General features: G+C 39.1%; 1 protein-coding gene across 3 annotated transcripts in view; it reads left to right on the top strand.

The window, feature by feature from the left end:
• LOC135103707 (cytosolic 10-formyltetrahydrofolate dehydrogenase-like) overlaps positions 1 to 17828 on the top strand; it is a 196992-nt gene that overhangs the window by 56116 nt on the left and 123048 nt on the right. The gene's annotated exons all lie outside the window — the stretch shown is intronic.

Below are 17828 nucleotides of genomic sequence, written 5' to 3'. Positions count from 1 at the left end.
TGAGAGGATCTGGCAAGGCACTCTGAAGACATATACTACACAGTCCATCAGAGCCTATGCCACTGTCAGCTCCATGTGATCAGCTGAGGGCACCAAAGATAGCGAACCTAGAAAAACAAACTATGACAAAGCATTTACTTTGATGAGAAAGGAATTGAACCTGGGAAAACAGTCAATGAAGGTGATAACAAAGCATTTACTTTGATGAGAAAGAAAGCTGCCTTAATCCATTCATCTCCCAGAATCTATGTGGACATGTTTATGCAGAGGATCCCTATATACTTCCTGGTTGACACAGGAGCAATAGGGTACCACACAGGGCCCTGTACGGGTACCTCACTTTAACCTCCAAAAATGGAGAGCAGAAGTTGGAGTGTTGACCTCCACACCTAAGCCCTTTAGGGGTGCCACATCTCAACCTCTGAGGAGAGAGAGAGTCAAGGGTGGAGTGTTGACCTCCACACCTGGGCCATGTGGGTGTGCCACACCTCAACCTCTGAAGAGGGGGAGTTGAAGATGGAGTGCCCCCTTTCCTTCTACTCTACAATGCTACAGAGCCACCCTGCCACTTCTGTCCATGTGGCTTTTATCCTAGATTCTAGGCCCTAGGAACACTGTTGCATTCATGGCAAGTGTCTCTATTGTCAAAAAGGAGCTTAATTTGATCTTAATTTTCTATATGCAGTCATATCATACTCTTAATTTATTCACTTGTTTTATACTTCATATCAGTTCATTCAACTTGGGTCAAGAGAAAGAGAATGAAATTAGCTTGCACAATTTTCTATGCCATCACATTTCTCACTTTCATGATCTTGCCTCTTCTTTTACCACTTTTAACAGTAGGATCAGACCCATTACTGTCAGTGGTTGAAGATATTTTACATTATCGTGTGGCAGACACATGGTAGAAAAATTAGCTGTGTTTACATTAAGGCTACCTATGTGGCATTGGATGTGAGTGCTCACAGGCTTAGAGGTCCTGAGCTCATGTTGATTGCATTGTCCACTGCTTATAGTTGAAACACTCTCATTGGTATGCCCTGTTCTTCCAGACTGCCTTATGGTTGGCTGAGGTGTGCTATTAAAGGGACAGGCACTTATTCCCTTCTCTGAATGCAGTCAGTCCTCAACATTCATAGGTTCAATTATTTGTGGAATTGTATGTGGATTAAATTTTTTTTTAGTTGCTGCCTATTCATCAAGTCTTTGATGCACCCTGGCTTATCACACACACAGGCACAAACACCCTAGTCCATATTTCCTCTGTTGCCTAGTAGTATTGTCAATTTATTGTTAATTTATTTTTGGCGGCTGATTGTGTACATTTCCCCCAGAAGATAGCATAGTCATCAAATATATAGAACCTGACAGAGGTCAACTAAGGATGGCAGAAGCTGTGTACATAAATAATAATAAGCCTACAGTCATTATACAACTCCTACCAGAGTCCAGCCCCTGTCACACCACTAATCTCAGGGCAATAGTGCACATTGCTCTGGCATTCCATTGTGCTGATTGGTTGATCCCAGACATGGGCATGATTATGATTACTAATCAAAAAAATCATAATCCATGGCTCTGATTATGTAATCATAATCAAATCATGATAAAAAAAGTAGATAACTTATGTAATTATAATCAAATCATAATCATATTTTTCTTGATAATAGTCAATGATTAAAATGTGATTATTGTGGTTATTTCTTTGTAGTTTCCATGAACCACTCCACTTTCAAGTCCAAGTGTGTTTTGAAAGCTTAGCACCATCTCATGTTTTTACTTGCTTGCCTCCCATGATATATGATTATCAGTCAAATGCACACAAAGCCTATACACGTTTCAGCAGACTTGAAATGCAGTACTGGTAAAAATGTTTGCCACCAGGGTGGTGTGGGAGTGCACAGTCACAAGGTTACATATGAAACGTGTCTGTGTAATCACTGTAATGTGTGTATCAGTCGTGGAACTGTCTATCATTGTGTGTGAGTGACTGTGTGTGTGTGTGTGTGTGTGTGTGTGTGTGTGTGTGTGTGTGGTGTGTGTGTATTTACCTAGTTGTATTTACCTAGTTGTATAATACAGGGTCCGAGCCAAAGCTCAATTAGTCCTGTCTCCATACCCGAATTTGTCCAATTTCTCTTTAAACATGTGCACACTCTTTGCCGCAACTACCTCTTCTTTTAAGTTATTCCATATTTCAACCGTTCGATGCGGAAAGCTGTATTTCTTAATATCTCCCAAACAATGACTCTTCTTTAATTTCTTCATATGTCCCCTTGTACGTCTATCTCCTTCCTCCACTTTTACAACTAGGTCATCTCTGTCTATCTTCTCCATGCCATTTACTAATTTGAACAGTGTTATCAGGTCTCCTCTTTCCCTTCTTTCTTGCAGTGTTGGTAATCCAATTTCTTCCAGTCTTTCCTCGTAACTTAGGTCTTCCAATTCAGGTATCATTTTCGTAGCTGTTCTTTGTATTCTTTCCAATTTCCTTATATCTTTCTTTTTGTGTGGAGACCATACCACTGCTGCGTATTCCAGTTTGGGATGTATCATGTGTGTTATGATTTTCTTCATCATTTCTTTGTCTAGGTAATTAAATGCCACCCTGATATTTGCTAGCAAATTATATGTAGAGCCAAATATTCCATTGATGTGTTTTTCTGGTGAAAGCGTGTCTTGAATTATTACTCCCAAGTCTTTTTCTTCTTTGCTCTTTGGTATTGTGATACCTCCCATCTTATACTCCCATGAAGGTCTCCTTTTACTTCTTCCCATCTCCATTACATGGCACTTCTTTATATTGAATTCTAATTTCCATCGTTTACTCCATTCATAAATTCTATCAATATCCCTCTGTAGTTCCTCACAATCCTCTTGGTTCTTTATTACTTTCATCAATTTTGCATCATCTGCAAACATATTAATGTAGCTATTTAAACCCACCGTCATATCATTTATATAGACCTGAAACATTATAGGTGCCAACACAGACCCTTGTGGTACTCCGCTTGTTACTTCGCACCAACTTGATTTATTATCTCTGATTACTGTACTCATTTCCCTACCTTGGAGATAATCCTTCATCCACTTCAGTATTTTTCCTTTTAGCCCTCCTCGATGTTCCAGTTTCCATATGAGTCTTTTATGTGGAACTGTATCAAAAGCTTTTTTCAGATCTAAATAGACAGCATCAACCCAACCATCTCTCTCTTGTAGTTTATCTATTACTCTTGTATAAAAGCTCAGTAAGTTTGTTACGCAAGATCTCTCTTTCCTGAAACCGAATTGTTTTTCTGTTATTATATTTTCTTGTTCAAGATATTGCACTCATCTGTTTTTAATGACTATTTCACAGAGTTTACTTACAATACTCGTGAGTGAGACTGGTCTGTAATTCAGTGGTTCCATTTTATTACCTCCTTTGTATAACGGTACTATATTTGCTCTCTTCCATTCCTTTGGTACTTTTCCTTCCTTTAAAGAACTGTTAATTATCTCCCATATTGGTTCTTCCAATTCCTCTCTACATTCTTTCAATATCCATCCATTTACTTCGTCTGGCCCCATCGCCTTCCTAGTATCTAGCTCTTCCAGTAGTCTTTTAATTCCTTTTCTTTCCACTTGTATGTTTGCTATTCCTTTCTGTTGTTCCTCATCTCCCAGTGATGCAAAGACAGTTTCTCTTGTAAATACAGACTTAAAGCTTTTATTCAATATCTCAGCCATCTCTTGTGTGGTTTCATAAATTTCTCCATTTTCCTTCAGCTTTGTAATAGTATCTCTATGCTTTATTTTTCCATTTACATATCTATAGAAAAGTTTGGGTTCTTCTTTACACTTTCCAACTACATCTCTTTCAAAATTTCTTTCTTCTTCTCTTCTTATTTTAACATAATCATTTCTAGCTGTCCTGTATTCTTCTCTATTTATCTCATTCCATTGTTTCCTCATTTTTTTCCATGCCCTCTCCTTTTTCTTTTTTGCCTCTGCACACTTTGCATTAAACCACACTTTCTTATTTTCTTTTACCTTATATCTTGGCACATATCTTTCAACACCTTCTCTAAACTTGCTTAAAAACACTTCATATTTTTTCTGCACCTCCATACCTCTTAATAAATTATTCCAATCAAGCTCTCCGTAGAATTTCTTTAACCCTGTAAAGTCTGCCTTAGCATAATTTTTTCTCTCATTTTTATATTCCTCATTGAATTTTGGCACTTCTTCTTTGATCTCTATCTCCATCTTCACATGATCACTTTTTTCCACTGGACACAAATATTCTATACTTGGTTCATTTTCTGGCTTTTTTGTAAAAACCAAGTCTAGTAGCGATGGTTCATCTTCCCCTCTGTACCTAGTATTTTCTTTCACCCATTGATCCATCGTGTTTACCATCATAGTCTGTAAAAATTCTTCACTCCATGTACTGGCAATCCCTGTCACCTCCATCTCCCCCCAGTTTATCTCTTTGCTATTAAAATCTCCTACTAGTAACACCTTGTTTCTTATCTTTAGCATGTCATCTATACTTTTTATGAACTCGCTTTGCATGTGCTTATAATCATCAGTCACCCAAGTGTTGGTCTTTGGAGGCATGTATGCAACAATAATTTTTCTGCTTTCTTGTCCTTGGATCTTGATCTCCACACTCAATGTTTCTGACCTCCCTTCACCATATTCCACTGTTTCTATCAAGATGTTTTTTCTTACTAGAATCATCACTCCTCCTCCTCCCTTATTCTTTCTATCTCTTCTCCATATGTTATATCCTTCTTCTTCAAATTCAACATTAATCTCCCTTGTTAGTTTTGTTTCCGTAATGCATGCCACTTCTGGTTTCTTTTCATGTAAATAATCTCTTAGTTCCCTTAGGCTGGACACTAATCCATCTATGTTTGTATACATAACTTTAATTTTATTTATTGTGGACCCATTTCTTTTGTGTTCTCTCTTTGTTGTCTTACTTCTTGCTCCACATTCTTTAACCACCATTTCCTCATTTTCATGTCTATCACTCTCCATATATATCTTTCTGCCTGTTCCTGTGTTCTCTCTTCGTTTTTTGTCTTGGCCTCCTCTTTTAACTCTTTCACCTTGTTTCTTTCCTCCTCATTCATTTCTCTTCTTATATATATATATCCTTCATAGCCTCTATCTTTCTTAACAAACTCGTTCTTCTCAGGATGTATTCGGCTGCCGCTTGGGTATTAAGTCTTATTTTCATGGGACGTTTCCCCCCTTCTGAATATTTCCCAATCCTGTACACTTCTTCTATTTGTATATCCGTTTCATCTCCTTCTTCTACAATTTTCCCAATGATTTCTTTTGCTCTTTGTAATTCTTCTCTTTCTCTTAGAACTTTATTTGATATGGTCTTCTCTTTATCCCCAAACACCATCAGGCACATCTTTTTTTGTACCGTATCCCTTACTATGTTATCTTTTTCCTTAATGATTTTCACTACTTTTTTCGCCATCTCTTTATCATGTTCTTCTTGCTGTTTTCTTATTATTTCTGTCATATCTATCTTCTCTTGTTCTCTCTCTTCTTTCCAACTTTTCACTTCCTTTTCAACTAAGCCTTTTACTTCACTCTGGATTTTGCCTTCATCTATCCTAACTTCTTTGTGTGTGTGTGTGTGTGTGTGTGTGTGTGTGTGTGTGTGTGTTGTACCGTATCACCCAACACATTTGTACATGCATATGTTGCTGGCTATGTAAGGCAAACAACATGTTTGTACATGCACACGCTGCTGGCTTATTTAGAGGCAGACAGCTGGTAGACTTATCACTCCACTCCACTCCTCCTCAAGTCCATCTCTAGATCATCACTGGGAAAGCAATACTGGACCACTTTCGTGGCAGCTCCGAGGCAGACCATACTACTGGAGTGAAACTGAAATGCAAGCACTGTGAAAAGGTTGTCAGTGATAACATTCGACGGACTTCAAATTTCCATGCTCACATGAAGGTAAGGTAACATGTAATTGTATCATATCATCACCTTCATAGACAAACTACCTAATTCATTTTATTAACTTCGGGAAATTGAAAATAACTTTCTTATCTTTTTATAACTATCTGTTTATGACTTCATAATAGGACAAAAACTTTCATATATTTTTTTTCACGTATAAAGTGGTATTTGTTGAAAGAAAATGGAAGTAAACTGACTTAGATAAATTTGTTTATAATGTTTACATAGGACTTAAACATATTGCTATAGCACTAGTACATTAAAAACTACAAAATAAAATACATAGACCATATGATAAAGAAATTCATAAAGAAATTAAGACCTTCTAAAGCAGAAACGCAAGGAAAATAACTGAAAACATAATTAAATTCTTTTCAAAAACATTATTTCCTTGAATCTTTTCATAACTAAGATTTAGTTATGAGTTATTCGTGAGGCAAAGTGTCAAAAAACTATGGCAGTCAGCTCATATAACTGGCTTCATGGTTTAGGCAGAAGAGTTTTGGTAAATTTTAGACCATTTAAACCAGTGGTTCTTAACCTGGGGGGGCACACCTCCCTAGGAGGGTGACAGTAATTCCTAGGGGGAGGATGCGAGCCCTGGGAAAAAAAGTAAGAATTTTCTAATTATATTGTTTAAGCTGGCGGCACATTGGGAAAAATTTCCCTAACTGATGTTGGTTTTTGCTACTCATTTTCAGATGTTTTGAAAACAAACTGGTTTTACCTTCACACAGTGGGATGCAGAACAGCTGTCCCTATAATTTGTTTTTTTATGACTATAACACTGGAGATATATTGGTAGTAGTAATACTGTGAATGTTGTTCATTCAAGGCTCTGCTAATTTCAGTTTTCCACCAAACTGGCATGGCTGACTGGTAGGAAGGTTGGCTATCTTTGGTCACTGCTAAAACATCTTGAGCTCTCAGTTACTATATATGGAATGTTACCAGGGGAGCTGGAGCAAAATGTCTCTCTCTCTCTGTCTCTCTCTCTCTCTCTCTCTCTCTCTCTCTCTCTCTCTCTCTCTCTCTCTCTCTCTCTCTCTCTCTCTCTCTCTCTCTCTCTCTCTCTCTCTCTCTCTCTCTCTCTCTCTCTCTCTCTCTCTCTCTCTCTCTCTAATTCACAGAGAGAGAGAGAGAGAGAGAGAGAGAGAGAGAGACATTTTGCTCCCGCTCCCCTGGTAACATTCCATATATAGCAAGTAACTGAGAGCTCAAGATGTTCTCTAATTCACAGAGAGAGAGAGAGAGAGAGAGAGAGAGAGAGAGAGAGAGAGAGAGAGAGAGAGAGAGAGAGAGAGAGAGAGAGAGAGAGAGAGAGAGAGCAAACCTTGATTTATATCTCGTTAATCAGCTGATTTGATGCAGATGAGCCTCCCTGGTTAGGTTTAGTTAGGTTAGGTTAAGTTAAGTTTAGTTATAGGTTTGGTTAGGTTAGATTTTATCCAAATTATCACAGAAACTTTGTGTGGGAATCACAATGAGAGCATTTTCAAAAATATTACATGGTTTGTTTAGGAGCTATGTCTGAGAGAGAGAGAGAGAGAGAGAGAGAGAGAGAGAGAGAGAGAGAGAGAGAGAGAGAGAGAGAGAGGGGAGTGAGTCTTAACGAGGCAGAAATCAAAGTTTGCACTCTCTAGAGAGATTGTGAGACAGAGATGTTTCTGTCGTAACATTGCACATGTAACAGCTAACTGGCAGCTCAAGATGCACAGAACATAAACCACCAAAGATAGTCGAAATGCCTAATGAAATTATTATATACTCGTAATTACGAATATTTACAAATAATGCATTTAGATATGTAATAGGAACAAAATTACAAATAAATCATGCTACATCTTAATTTATCTGTATAGTAAAACATACAAATAGAAGATATATTTGAGTCCTCATGCTAGAGCAAACTTATCTGTATTTCCCAACAACCAAAATCCCCCAACTTGCATTTTCAATAGTAAAACAGAAAAGGAGTAGCAAAAACAACCAACAGTTATTGAGATTGTCCTAGTGTACCGCCAGCATTAATCTGTTAACCAGACCGTTGGTTCATAATGAAAAGTGTTTCCTTTTTTAATGCAATGCCATATGTATGTGTATATTACATGAAAAAAATAGCAATAGAAATAGCAATAAAAACTCACTCCCCCACCCTATCCCCAGAGGCTACAGGATAAATTTTCATGAAGCCTACATTTTCATATATATATATATATATATATATATATATATATATATATATATATATATATATATATATATATATATATATATATATATATATATATATAATTACTGCAATGCATTTTGTTCTTTCTACTTTCAGAAACATCATCCAGATGTCAAGGTGGATAACAACGTGGAGTCAGCAACAGCAGCAGCTGGTGGAGCCCTTGTTCAAATAACTGACTTTGGGATATCTATTACTAAGAAAAAATGGAGCAATAGTGATCCCCCGCCAAAAAGGAAATGGACAAGTTACTCCTTTGCTTCATTGCTGGCTCTCTCCAACCTCTTTCAAGGGTTGAGAATCCTAATTTTCATGCTCTTTTTAACAAGGCCCAGCCCAGCTACAGCATCCCAAGCCACAAAGAGCTCAGCAGCAGGCTTCTTCCTTCACAAACACAACAGATACAGGAACATCTCAATAAGAAATTTCATTCTGTTGGTTAGTCTGTGTTACAGTTGACCTTTGAACAAACAGACAGACGCGGTTGTACATTGGGATCATTTTTAACTTCCTGCTCCAATCATTATTGTTGGCATGCAGAAGATTCAAAGGGTCCCATACTGCAGAAAAGATTTCATGCCACATTCATTGAAATCATCACTAGCTTTAACCTAGAAACCAAGATTTTGACAGTTGTAACCGACAGTGAGTCTTAAAGCATTTGACACTCCCTGGTCTGGACAATGCGGACAGTAATCAAGACCATGAAAGTGAAGAGGAGGATGACATCTTTGACATTACTGATAACAATGAGAAGTTCCATTTCTTTTTTTTTTCTATGTAGGAAGGACACTGGCCAAGGGCAACAAAAATCCAATAAAAAAATATGCCCACTGAAATGCCAGTTTCATAAAAGGGTCAAAGCAGTGGTCAAAACTTGATGAATAAGTGTCTTGAAACCTCCCTCTTGAAGGAATTCAAGTCATAGGAAGGTGGAAATACAGAAACGGGCAGGGAGTTCCAGAGTTTACAAGAGAAAGGGATGAATGATTGAGAATACTGGTTAACTCTTGCGTTAGAGAGGTGGACAGAATAGGGGTGAGAGAAAGAAGAAAGTCTTGTGGAGCGAGGCCGCGGGAGGAGGAGAGGCATGCAGTTAGCAAGATCAGAAGAGCAGTTAGCATGAAAATAGTGGTAGACGACAGCTAGATATGCAACATTGTGGCGGTGAGAGAGAGGCTGAAGGCAGTCAGTTAGAGGAGAGGAGTTGATGAGACAAAAAGCTTTTGATTCCACCCTGTCTAGAAGAGCAGTATGAGTGGAACCCCCAGACAACCTCCTGAAGGGTTGGACGTCTATGAAAAGACGTAGAAAAGTGCAGGGTGGTATCATCAGCGTTGGAGTGGATAGGACAAGAAGTTTGGTTTAGAATCATTAATGAATAATAAGAAGAGAGTGGGTGACAGGACAGAACCCTGAGGAACACCACTGTTAATAGATTTAGGAGAAGAGCAGTGACTGTCTACCACAGCAGGAATAAAACGGTCAGAAAGGAAACTTGAGATGAAGTTACAGAGAGAAGGATAGAAACCGTAGGAGGGTAGTTTGGAAATCAAAGCTTTGTGCCAGACTCTATCAAAAGCTTTTGATATGTCCAAGGCAACAGCAAAAGTTTCACCAAAATCTCTAAAAGAGGATGACCAAGACTCAGTAAGGAAATCCAGAAAATCACCAGTAGAGCGGCCTTGACGGAACCCATACTGGTGATCAGATAGAAGGTTGTGAAGTGATAGATGTTTAAGAATCTTCCTGTTGAGGATAGATTAAAAAAACATTAGATAAGCAGGAAATTAAAGCAATAGGACGGTAGTTTGAGGGATTAGAACGGTCACCCTTTTTAGGAACAGGTTGAATGTAGGCAAACTTCCAGAAAGAAGGGAAGGTAGATGTTGACAGACAGAGCTGAAAGAGTTTGACTAGGCAAGGTTCAATCACGAAGGCACAGTTTCGGAGAACAATAGGAGGGACCCCATCAGGTCCATAAGCTTTCCGAGGGTTTAGGCCAGCAAGGGCATGGAAAACATCATTGCGAAGAATTTCAATAGGTGGCATGAAGTAGTCAGAGGGTGGAAGAGAGGGAGGAACAAGCCCAGAATTGTCCAAGGTAGAGTTTTTAGCAAAGGTTTGAGCGAAGAATTCAGCTTTAGAAATAGATGTGATAGCAGTGGTGCCATCTGGTTGAAATAGAGGAGGGAAAGAAGAAGCAAAGTTATTGGAGATATTTTTGGCTAGATGCCAGAAGTCACGAGGGGAGTTAGATCTTGAAAGGTTTTGACATTTTCTGTTAATGAAGAGTTTTTGGCTAGTTGAAGAACAGACTTGGCATGGTTCCGGGCAGAAATATAAAGTGCATGAGATTCTGGTGATGGAAGGCTTAAGTACCTTTTGTGGGCCACCTCTCTATCATGTATAGCACGAGAACAAGCTGTGTTAAACCAAGGGTTAGAAGGTTTAGGACGAAAAAAAGAGTGAGGAATGTACGCCTCCATGCCAGACACTATCACCTCTGTTATATGCTCAGCACACAAAGACAGGTCTCTGACACGGAAGCAGTAGTCATTCCAAGGAAAATCGGCAAAATACCCCCTCAGGTCCCCCCAACTAGCAGAGGCAAAACACCAGACGCACCTTCGCTTAGGGGAATCCTGAGGAGGGATTGGAGCGATAGGACAAGATAAAGATATGAGATTGTGATCGGAGGAGCCCAACGGAGAAGGGTGACAGCATAAGCAGAAGGATTAGAGGTCAGGAAAAGGTCAAGAATGTTGAGCGTATCTCCAAGACGGTCGCCAATTGCTCTAGGTCATGGAGGATAGCAAAGTTGAAGGCTAGTTCACCAGGATGGTCAGTGAAGGGAGAGGAAAGCCAAAGCTGGTGGTGAACATTGAAGTCTCCAAGAATGGAGATCACTGCAAAAGGGAAGAGGGTCAGAATGTGCTCCACTTTGGAAGTTAAGTGGTCAAAGAATTTCTTATAGTCAGAGGAGTTAGGTGAGAGGTATACAGCTCAGACAAATTTAGTATGAGAGTGACTCTGTAGTCGTAGCCAGATGGTGGAAAACTCGGAAGATTCAAGAGCGTGGGCACGAGAGCAGGTTAAGTCATTGCGCACATAAACACAGCATCCAGCTTTGGATAAAAAATGAGGATAGAGAAAGTAGGAGGGAACAGAAAAGGGGCTACTGTCAGTTGCCTCAGACACCTGAGTTTCAGTGAGGAAAAGAAGATAAGCTTTAGAAGAGGAGAGGTGGTGTTCTACAGATTGAAAATTAGATCTTAGACTGTGAATGTTGCAGAAGTTAATGAAGAAAAAGTTGAGGGTGGTGTCAAGACACTTAGGGTCGTTGACAGAAAGGCAGTCCGACCTGGGGACATTTATGGTCCCCTCCCCAGATGGGGACTCCGAGGCTGGTGTAGGAGTCGCCATGATGATTTAAAAATTTTTGAGTGAAGGGTGTGTGTGTTATTAGGTGCTTGTAGTTTTGTGTGGAGGAAGAGTTGTCTTTAGAGGGCAGGCTGTGACTGCCCCCTTGTGTTGTGAGACACAAAGGGAAACGTTCAGTGAGGTCACAGCTGGGTTTAATGATAAGTTCACCTGGAGCTATTGCCTGAGCATGTTAGATGTTTTGTTCATACTTTACAAATTACTGTGAAAGATAGGCTTGATGAAGCAGGGCCTGTATCAGGAGTCATTGGAGAAGTCTCACATCTAGCATCATACATTCGTTATATTCTGCACTGGCATCTGACTTTCTCGAAGGTGAATGCAGACCACAGGCCAAAAATGCAACCCGATGGAACTGTAACAAGATGCTTCGCTCCCTTCTGAATATTGATCCAGCCAAGCTTGATCAGTTAAACTGTCCAGTAAAGCTAACCAGTTATGAACTTAATCTCATCAAGGAAATAACAGACATCTTGACACCATTTGAAGTAGCAACTCTAGAGTGTCAGGGAGAGAATGTTGTAATGTCAAGCAAAGTAATTCCATGCATTCATGTACTGAAAGCTGAGCTTGAACAACTGTCACAGACATATAAATCAAAGATGATTACTACTCTCAAAAGCTCAATCAAGATTGAAGATCTATGAAGACATGGAGATGTTTCGTCTGGCTTCACTCCTAGATCCATGCTTTGAGATGGACTGGTGCTCATCAGAAGTCATGTTTATGAAATCCCTACTGAAGTCTAAAGGAGATGAAATTACGTCTACTATCACTGAAGAAAAGGATTCCCTTTAGGAAAATAAGGAGGTCCTTACAAAGAAGTGTAGGCTGTTCAGATTCATGACACCATCAGCATCAACAAGCTCTTCCCTCTGTACATTAACATTAACTTCATCACAAGTAGAATCCTACCTGAGTCAGCCAAGAACAGAGGATGACAGTGATCCCCTTCTCTTCTGGGAACAGAATCAGTCTACATTACCTCAACTCTCTGATATCTGTGTATCCCAGCATCATCAGCTCCAGTTGAGAGACTTCTTTATTGCTGGGAAAGTCTTTCATCCTGAACGATGCAGAACGACCACTTTTCACTTTGAGGAGTTGATGTTTATCAAGTGTAACCATCACATAGTAAATTAGACATTACATGAGAAATAATCTTGCCTGTAAGAAAACATGTATGTAACAAGTTCTATATTTTCAAAGATAAATACTTTGTTTTCATTATTGCTGTGAAAGCCTGTGATTATGATTCAAAATAAATTCATAGAAGTAATGTATTATGTTCTGTAAAGCAAAAACAAATAAAACCTCTTAAACAATGTATGTTTTTAATACTATTAGTTAGTAAGTGATTTAAACGGTTATATTACTGTGCTCAAACATGGAACAGTGTTAGTCGGACTTAGTAGCTGCTTGGCTGCAATAAAGAGAAGATATTTTTGCTTGATGCTCCCAGGTGGAGCCAAATTGAGGCTTTATTTTGCTTCCTACCACCCCCTCAACTTGCCTAAAATGGTGATTAGTAAGGGTAAACAAAAGGAGGTAGTAACCTTACACAAAGCTGGCTGTGATCTCCCATTTATAGCACATCAAACATGAGTACAGGTGAGGACAGTCCAGTGCTTGGTGAGAAGTTTCAAAGATGCCAGGGAAGCAGATGCACTTGCCTCACTTCCCAAGTATGGGAAGCCTTGTAAAATGACCTTGAAGACCCATGCACCTATTTCCTGGCAAGTTTTAAAAGATCCAAGGCTGACAGCATGGGAATTAAAGGTAAAAAACTCACAATTACTGGGAGATGTGTCTCTGAGGAGTATCCAGCAGATGCTCCATGATGACTTTCGATACAAGAGTTACTGTGCCTGCAAAGAGCCCTTGTTAAATGCACTACAAAAGGACAAGATAACCAAATTTTGCAAGAAATACCCCGCATGAAATGAGGAGCAGTGCTATGGAGTGATAAGGCAACTTTTACTGTCTCTAGGAGCCCTTTGTCATGAGTGTACCACAGACCAGGTAGCAACCCTTTGGATCCTAAGTACTTTAAATGACCATATAAAGAGAATGCCTGCATAGTCTGCACAATATCTTTTGATGAATTCTGTGTCACTAAGTTCATTCAATATGTCCTTTCTGGATAAAAAAAAATTCTAAGCTGGAGATGTTGTAGAGTGGCCATCTTAGTAGTGGGAGCGTCAGTCATTACCTGCTAAGATATGCTGGACTGGTGTCTGAGAACAGATTAATCTATTTTACATTGATTCTTATGGGGAAAATAATTTTGGTTTTCAAACATTTTGGATTTTGAATAACATCCAGGAACGAATTAAGTTGAAAACCGAGGTTCCTCTGTATAGTGTTTATTTCATGGTGCAGAGGGGCTGCTTCAGGTATCTTTCATTTCTTGCAAGTTCCTTGGCTTTTCTGGCCGTTTTTCGAAAAGTACTTATCTAATTTCTCTATCTTTGTTTTGACATTTTAAAGCTGCAGCATTTCTCAGCTAATGTGCTTCAAATGATAGGGGGCAAGTATTATGTTACTGTTGATGTAATGTCCTCAGGTAGCCAAGGATAGGTTAGGTTAGGTTTAGTTTGTGTAGACTAGGCTGTTCCCAGGGGTTGGCTAGTTTCCTACTCGTGAATTTCAGAATACATTGGTTATTTGTATTTTTCACATGATTGTAATATTAATTTCTGCTTAAGGATCATTGTTTTTTTTTTTCCACAGGGGTAGGGTTATATCAGTGAAATTAATGCTGCTAGCATGGCAGTTAAGGGAACCCATCAGCAAAAATATTCAATTTTTTTATCAGTACCTTGAAAATGGATTTTTAACAGCTTATTGTCCCATGAAAACCGCATCCAATTAGCTCATTTCTGTCTATTTTTAAATGGGCTTTGTTCATGGTCATTTAAAGGTCTTTTTAAATGTCCCATGCATGTGGTGGCATGTATGTTGCCATACTACAGCATTTTGAAGCATTTTCAAAAAATTATTTTTGAGTCTTTTTTGTATTTTTTTAGTCTTTGTATTTTACAATGATGACCATCATATAGCAACACTGAGTGGTAGTGTAGCTCAAGGACGTTGCCTCGGGCCCTACAGTATGTATACCAGACTCATAGAGGGAAGTGATGCTATCATTGCTTGACAGTGCAAGCCTACCATTCAAACACTTACCTGAGTTTCCCCAGTTTTTTTGCTTTCATATCAAGATAGGATGACTAAGAAAGCATAAGCATAAGCTAAGAAGCATGATGCAAACAATAAATCAGCAGAGAAGAGTGTCTTCTGCTGCCAGACAAGGAGATGACAACTTACAACCACCCACGCCACCACTACCACAAGCTTCTGCATTTGGTGGAAGTCGAGTAAAAGCATCAGAGGAAATAACAATGCAACACCTATGTTCAAAGTTGTTCTCTGGCAAGTTCATGAAGCCCAAAGATGATGATGAGAGGTACATACTGTATTTGATGGCTCATAAGACACACCTTTTCTCCAAAAAAAAAAAAAAAAAGGCTCAGGAAATGAGCCTGTGTCCTATGAGGCTAAGGTTCAGCATTGAGACAGTGGCTGGTGAGAAGTCTATGGCGACAGAGGCTCTAAAATCAAACCCCAGACATCTTTGCACATGTAAACAAAGTGATGATTGGTACTACACCATAAAACAACAATTTCTTTCAAGGTAACAATATATAATAGGTCATACTTACCGGTAATTCACATAGAATGACACTAGTTAGGAAGAATTTGCCTGGGTGACCATGCACCACGCATTGCATCCAGATTTACTAATTTAGTGAAAAGTTGCTAAATCTAGCTACTTTTTGTGAGATTTAGCCTCCAAATTTTCAATTTAGCGACTTAGCAACTTTTTTTTTAGCTACTTTTCATTGAATCTGAATAATTATTTTACTATTTATGGAAAATTACAATCCAGGGAAACAACTTTAATTGAATAATTTTGTAAATTCTGTGTAATGATCGCACTGACACTGGAGAGGAAAGCTTGATGGGGGAAGGATTGGGAGGGTGCTACAGAGGTAGGGAAGGATCCACCCCTACTCCCACCCTGCCCCTCCTTACTCCACCCTCAGTGAGGTTCGTGTGGACTGACACATATCGTAAGCGTACAGGACAGGGCAAACAGCAAGTCGGCTACTTGTCTCAGTCATGGAGACACGTTTAGTAACCTCAGTTTCCTCTCAACGTCCATGAGTATAACAGTGTGGAGCGCTTACGACAATGAGCAAGAAATACTCTCACCGGTTTCGGCAGGAATGGCTAAATGACTAAATATAGCAAGTGACTCGGTAAAGGACAGGGGGTGATACTAAGGCATATTGCAAGTTATGCATTTGTATACTAACTGCAAAGCTGAGTGACTTGGAAAAACACAGGACCACAGCTAAACATCAGCAGGCAGAGGAGCCATTCAGCTCTCAGAGACAAAGAACCTTGCCATTTGAGACTAAGATAATGATTCCAGAAAGTTGGAGGCTCAAATGGCTATGTTCATTGCTGAGCATTGTGCATTGTGTGTGGTAGATCATCTGACTGATGTATGTAAAGCATGCTGTGGTGATAGTAAGGGGTGTAAGGATCTTAAGAGATCAAAATGCAGTGCAATAGTTTGCAATGTGATAGCCCAGCATTTCAAACAAGAACTCAAAGATGACATCGGTAACAGAAAATTCAGCTTAATTATAGAGTAATTATAGAGTAATGACATCTCTGTAACTAAGCTTTTGGGTATTGGCACTAGATACTTTTCTGCCTTGAGGAAAACATTTGTGACAACTTTCTTAGATTTGGTTGAACTGAGTGAGTGTAATACTGATGCAATATGTGTTGCCTTCAAGAAATCTCTTGATAACCATGGACTGAAACTGCAGAAACTTGTTGCAATCGGAACTGATTATGTGTCAGTGATGACTGGAGTGAACAATGGTGTATATGTAAAACTTAAAGCTGAGAATCCTAATTTGTTCCTCATAAGATGTACATGCTGGCAGTTTCTCATGCTGCCAAAGAACATCTACCCAGGCACTTAGAAGTCTTAATCAAAGATTGCTATAATTGGTTCTCACATTCTTCTCTGAGGCAGGTGAAGTACAAGAAATTATATGTCTTGATGAACAATGGAATGAAACCACTAAAATTAATACAGCTATGTGACACACGCTGGATGTCTATTGAGGCTGCTGTTGTCAGAATTTTGAACCAGTGGGATGAACTGAAAACTCGCTTTGAGAGTGCCAGAAGGGAGGAGAGATGTTACACAGCAGAACGGCTATATTTAATATTGTATGACAAGAAAAATTATGCATTCCTCACATTTCTGAAACATATTCTTGGAGAAGTCCAATTTGTTAACGAAGTTTGAAGCTGAAACTAATAATCCCACAAAACTGCTGAATGACTTGGTTCAGCTTATTGACTCTTTATCCTCAAAGGTAATAATTCCAGGAAAAAGAATTACTGAGGCTGGGGACATTGAGAGATTTTTTTATCCTAACTGTTATCTGGGTTATGAATTCGAAAAGAACATGAAAGGAGGAAAATTTCGTGATGAACCAGAAATTTGTTTGTGTTTGTGGTTGGCTTGGTGAAAGAGCTTCAAAATCATTAAAGTTCTACACTTGATGTTCACCATAAGTGCAAGTGTATGCCTGCAATCAATCAAGCCAGGAACACTGGACTTGGCTAAGATGTTTGAGCAAAATGATGAAGTGCTAACACATAGACGTTCAATGGAAAAAAGTTACATTATACTGTGTGAAAAAAAAACCCATGATACCCTTCAGTTTTGGGCAGAGGTAGCAGACTTCAGGGACACCACAGGAGAAAATCCTTACAGCGATATCTGTGAGCTTGCTCTCACAGTACTTTTCTTGCCTCATTCAAATGCTGATGTTGAACGATTGTTTAGCCAGATGAACATCGTGAAGACCAAGCTACGTAACAGAATGAATAACGAAATTCTAACAGCAGTCCTGGCTGTCAAGTATGGCCTTCACATAGTGGGAAAATGTTGTCATAATTACACCCTACCTGAAGATGTACTAAAGAAGATTGGTACACTTGAAGCTTACAAGAACTATGAATACACAACTTCACAAGAAGCATCTACAAGTACTTCTCACTGTAGTGCTGT

This window comes from Scylla paramamosain, chromosome 9 (assembly GCF_035594125.1).
Source record: "Scylla paramamosain isolate STU-SP2022 chromosome 9, ASM3559412v1, whole genome shotgun sequence".
Lineage (NCBI taxonomy): Eukaryota > Metazoa > Arthropoda > Malacostraca > Decapoda > Portunidae > Scylla > Scylla paramamosain.
The sequence above is the reverse complement of the archived record's forward strand: the minus strand, read 5'-3'. Positions and strand labels throughout refer to the sequence as shown.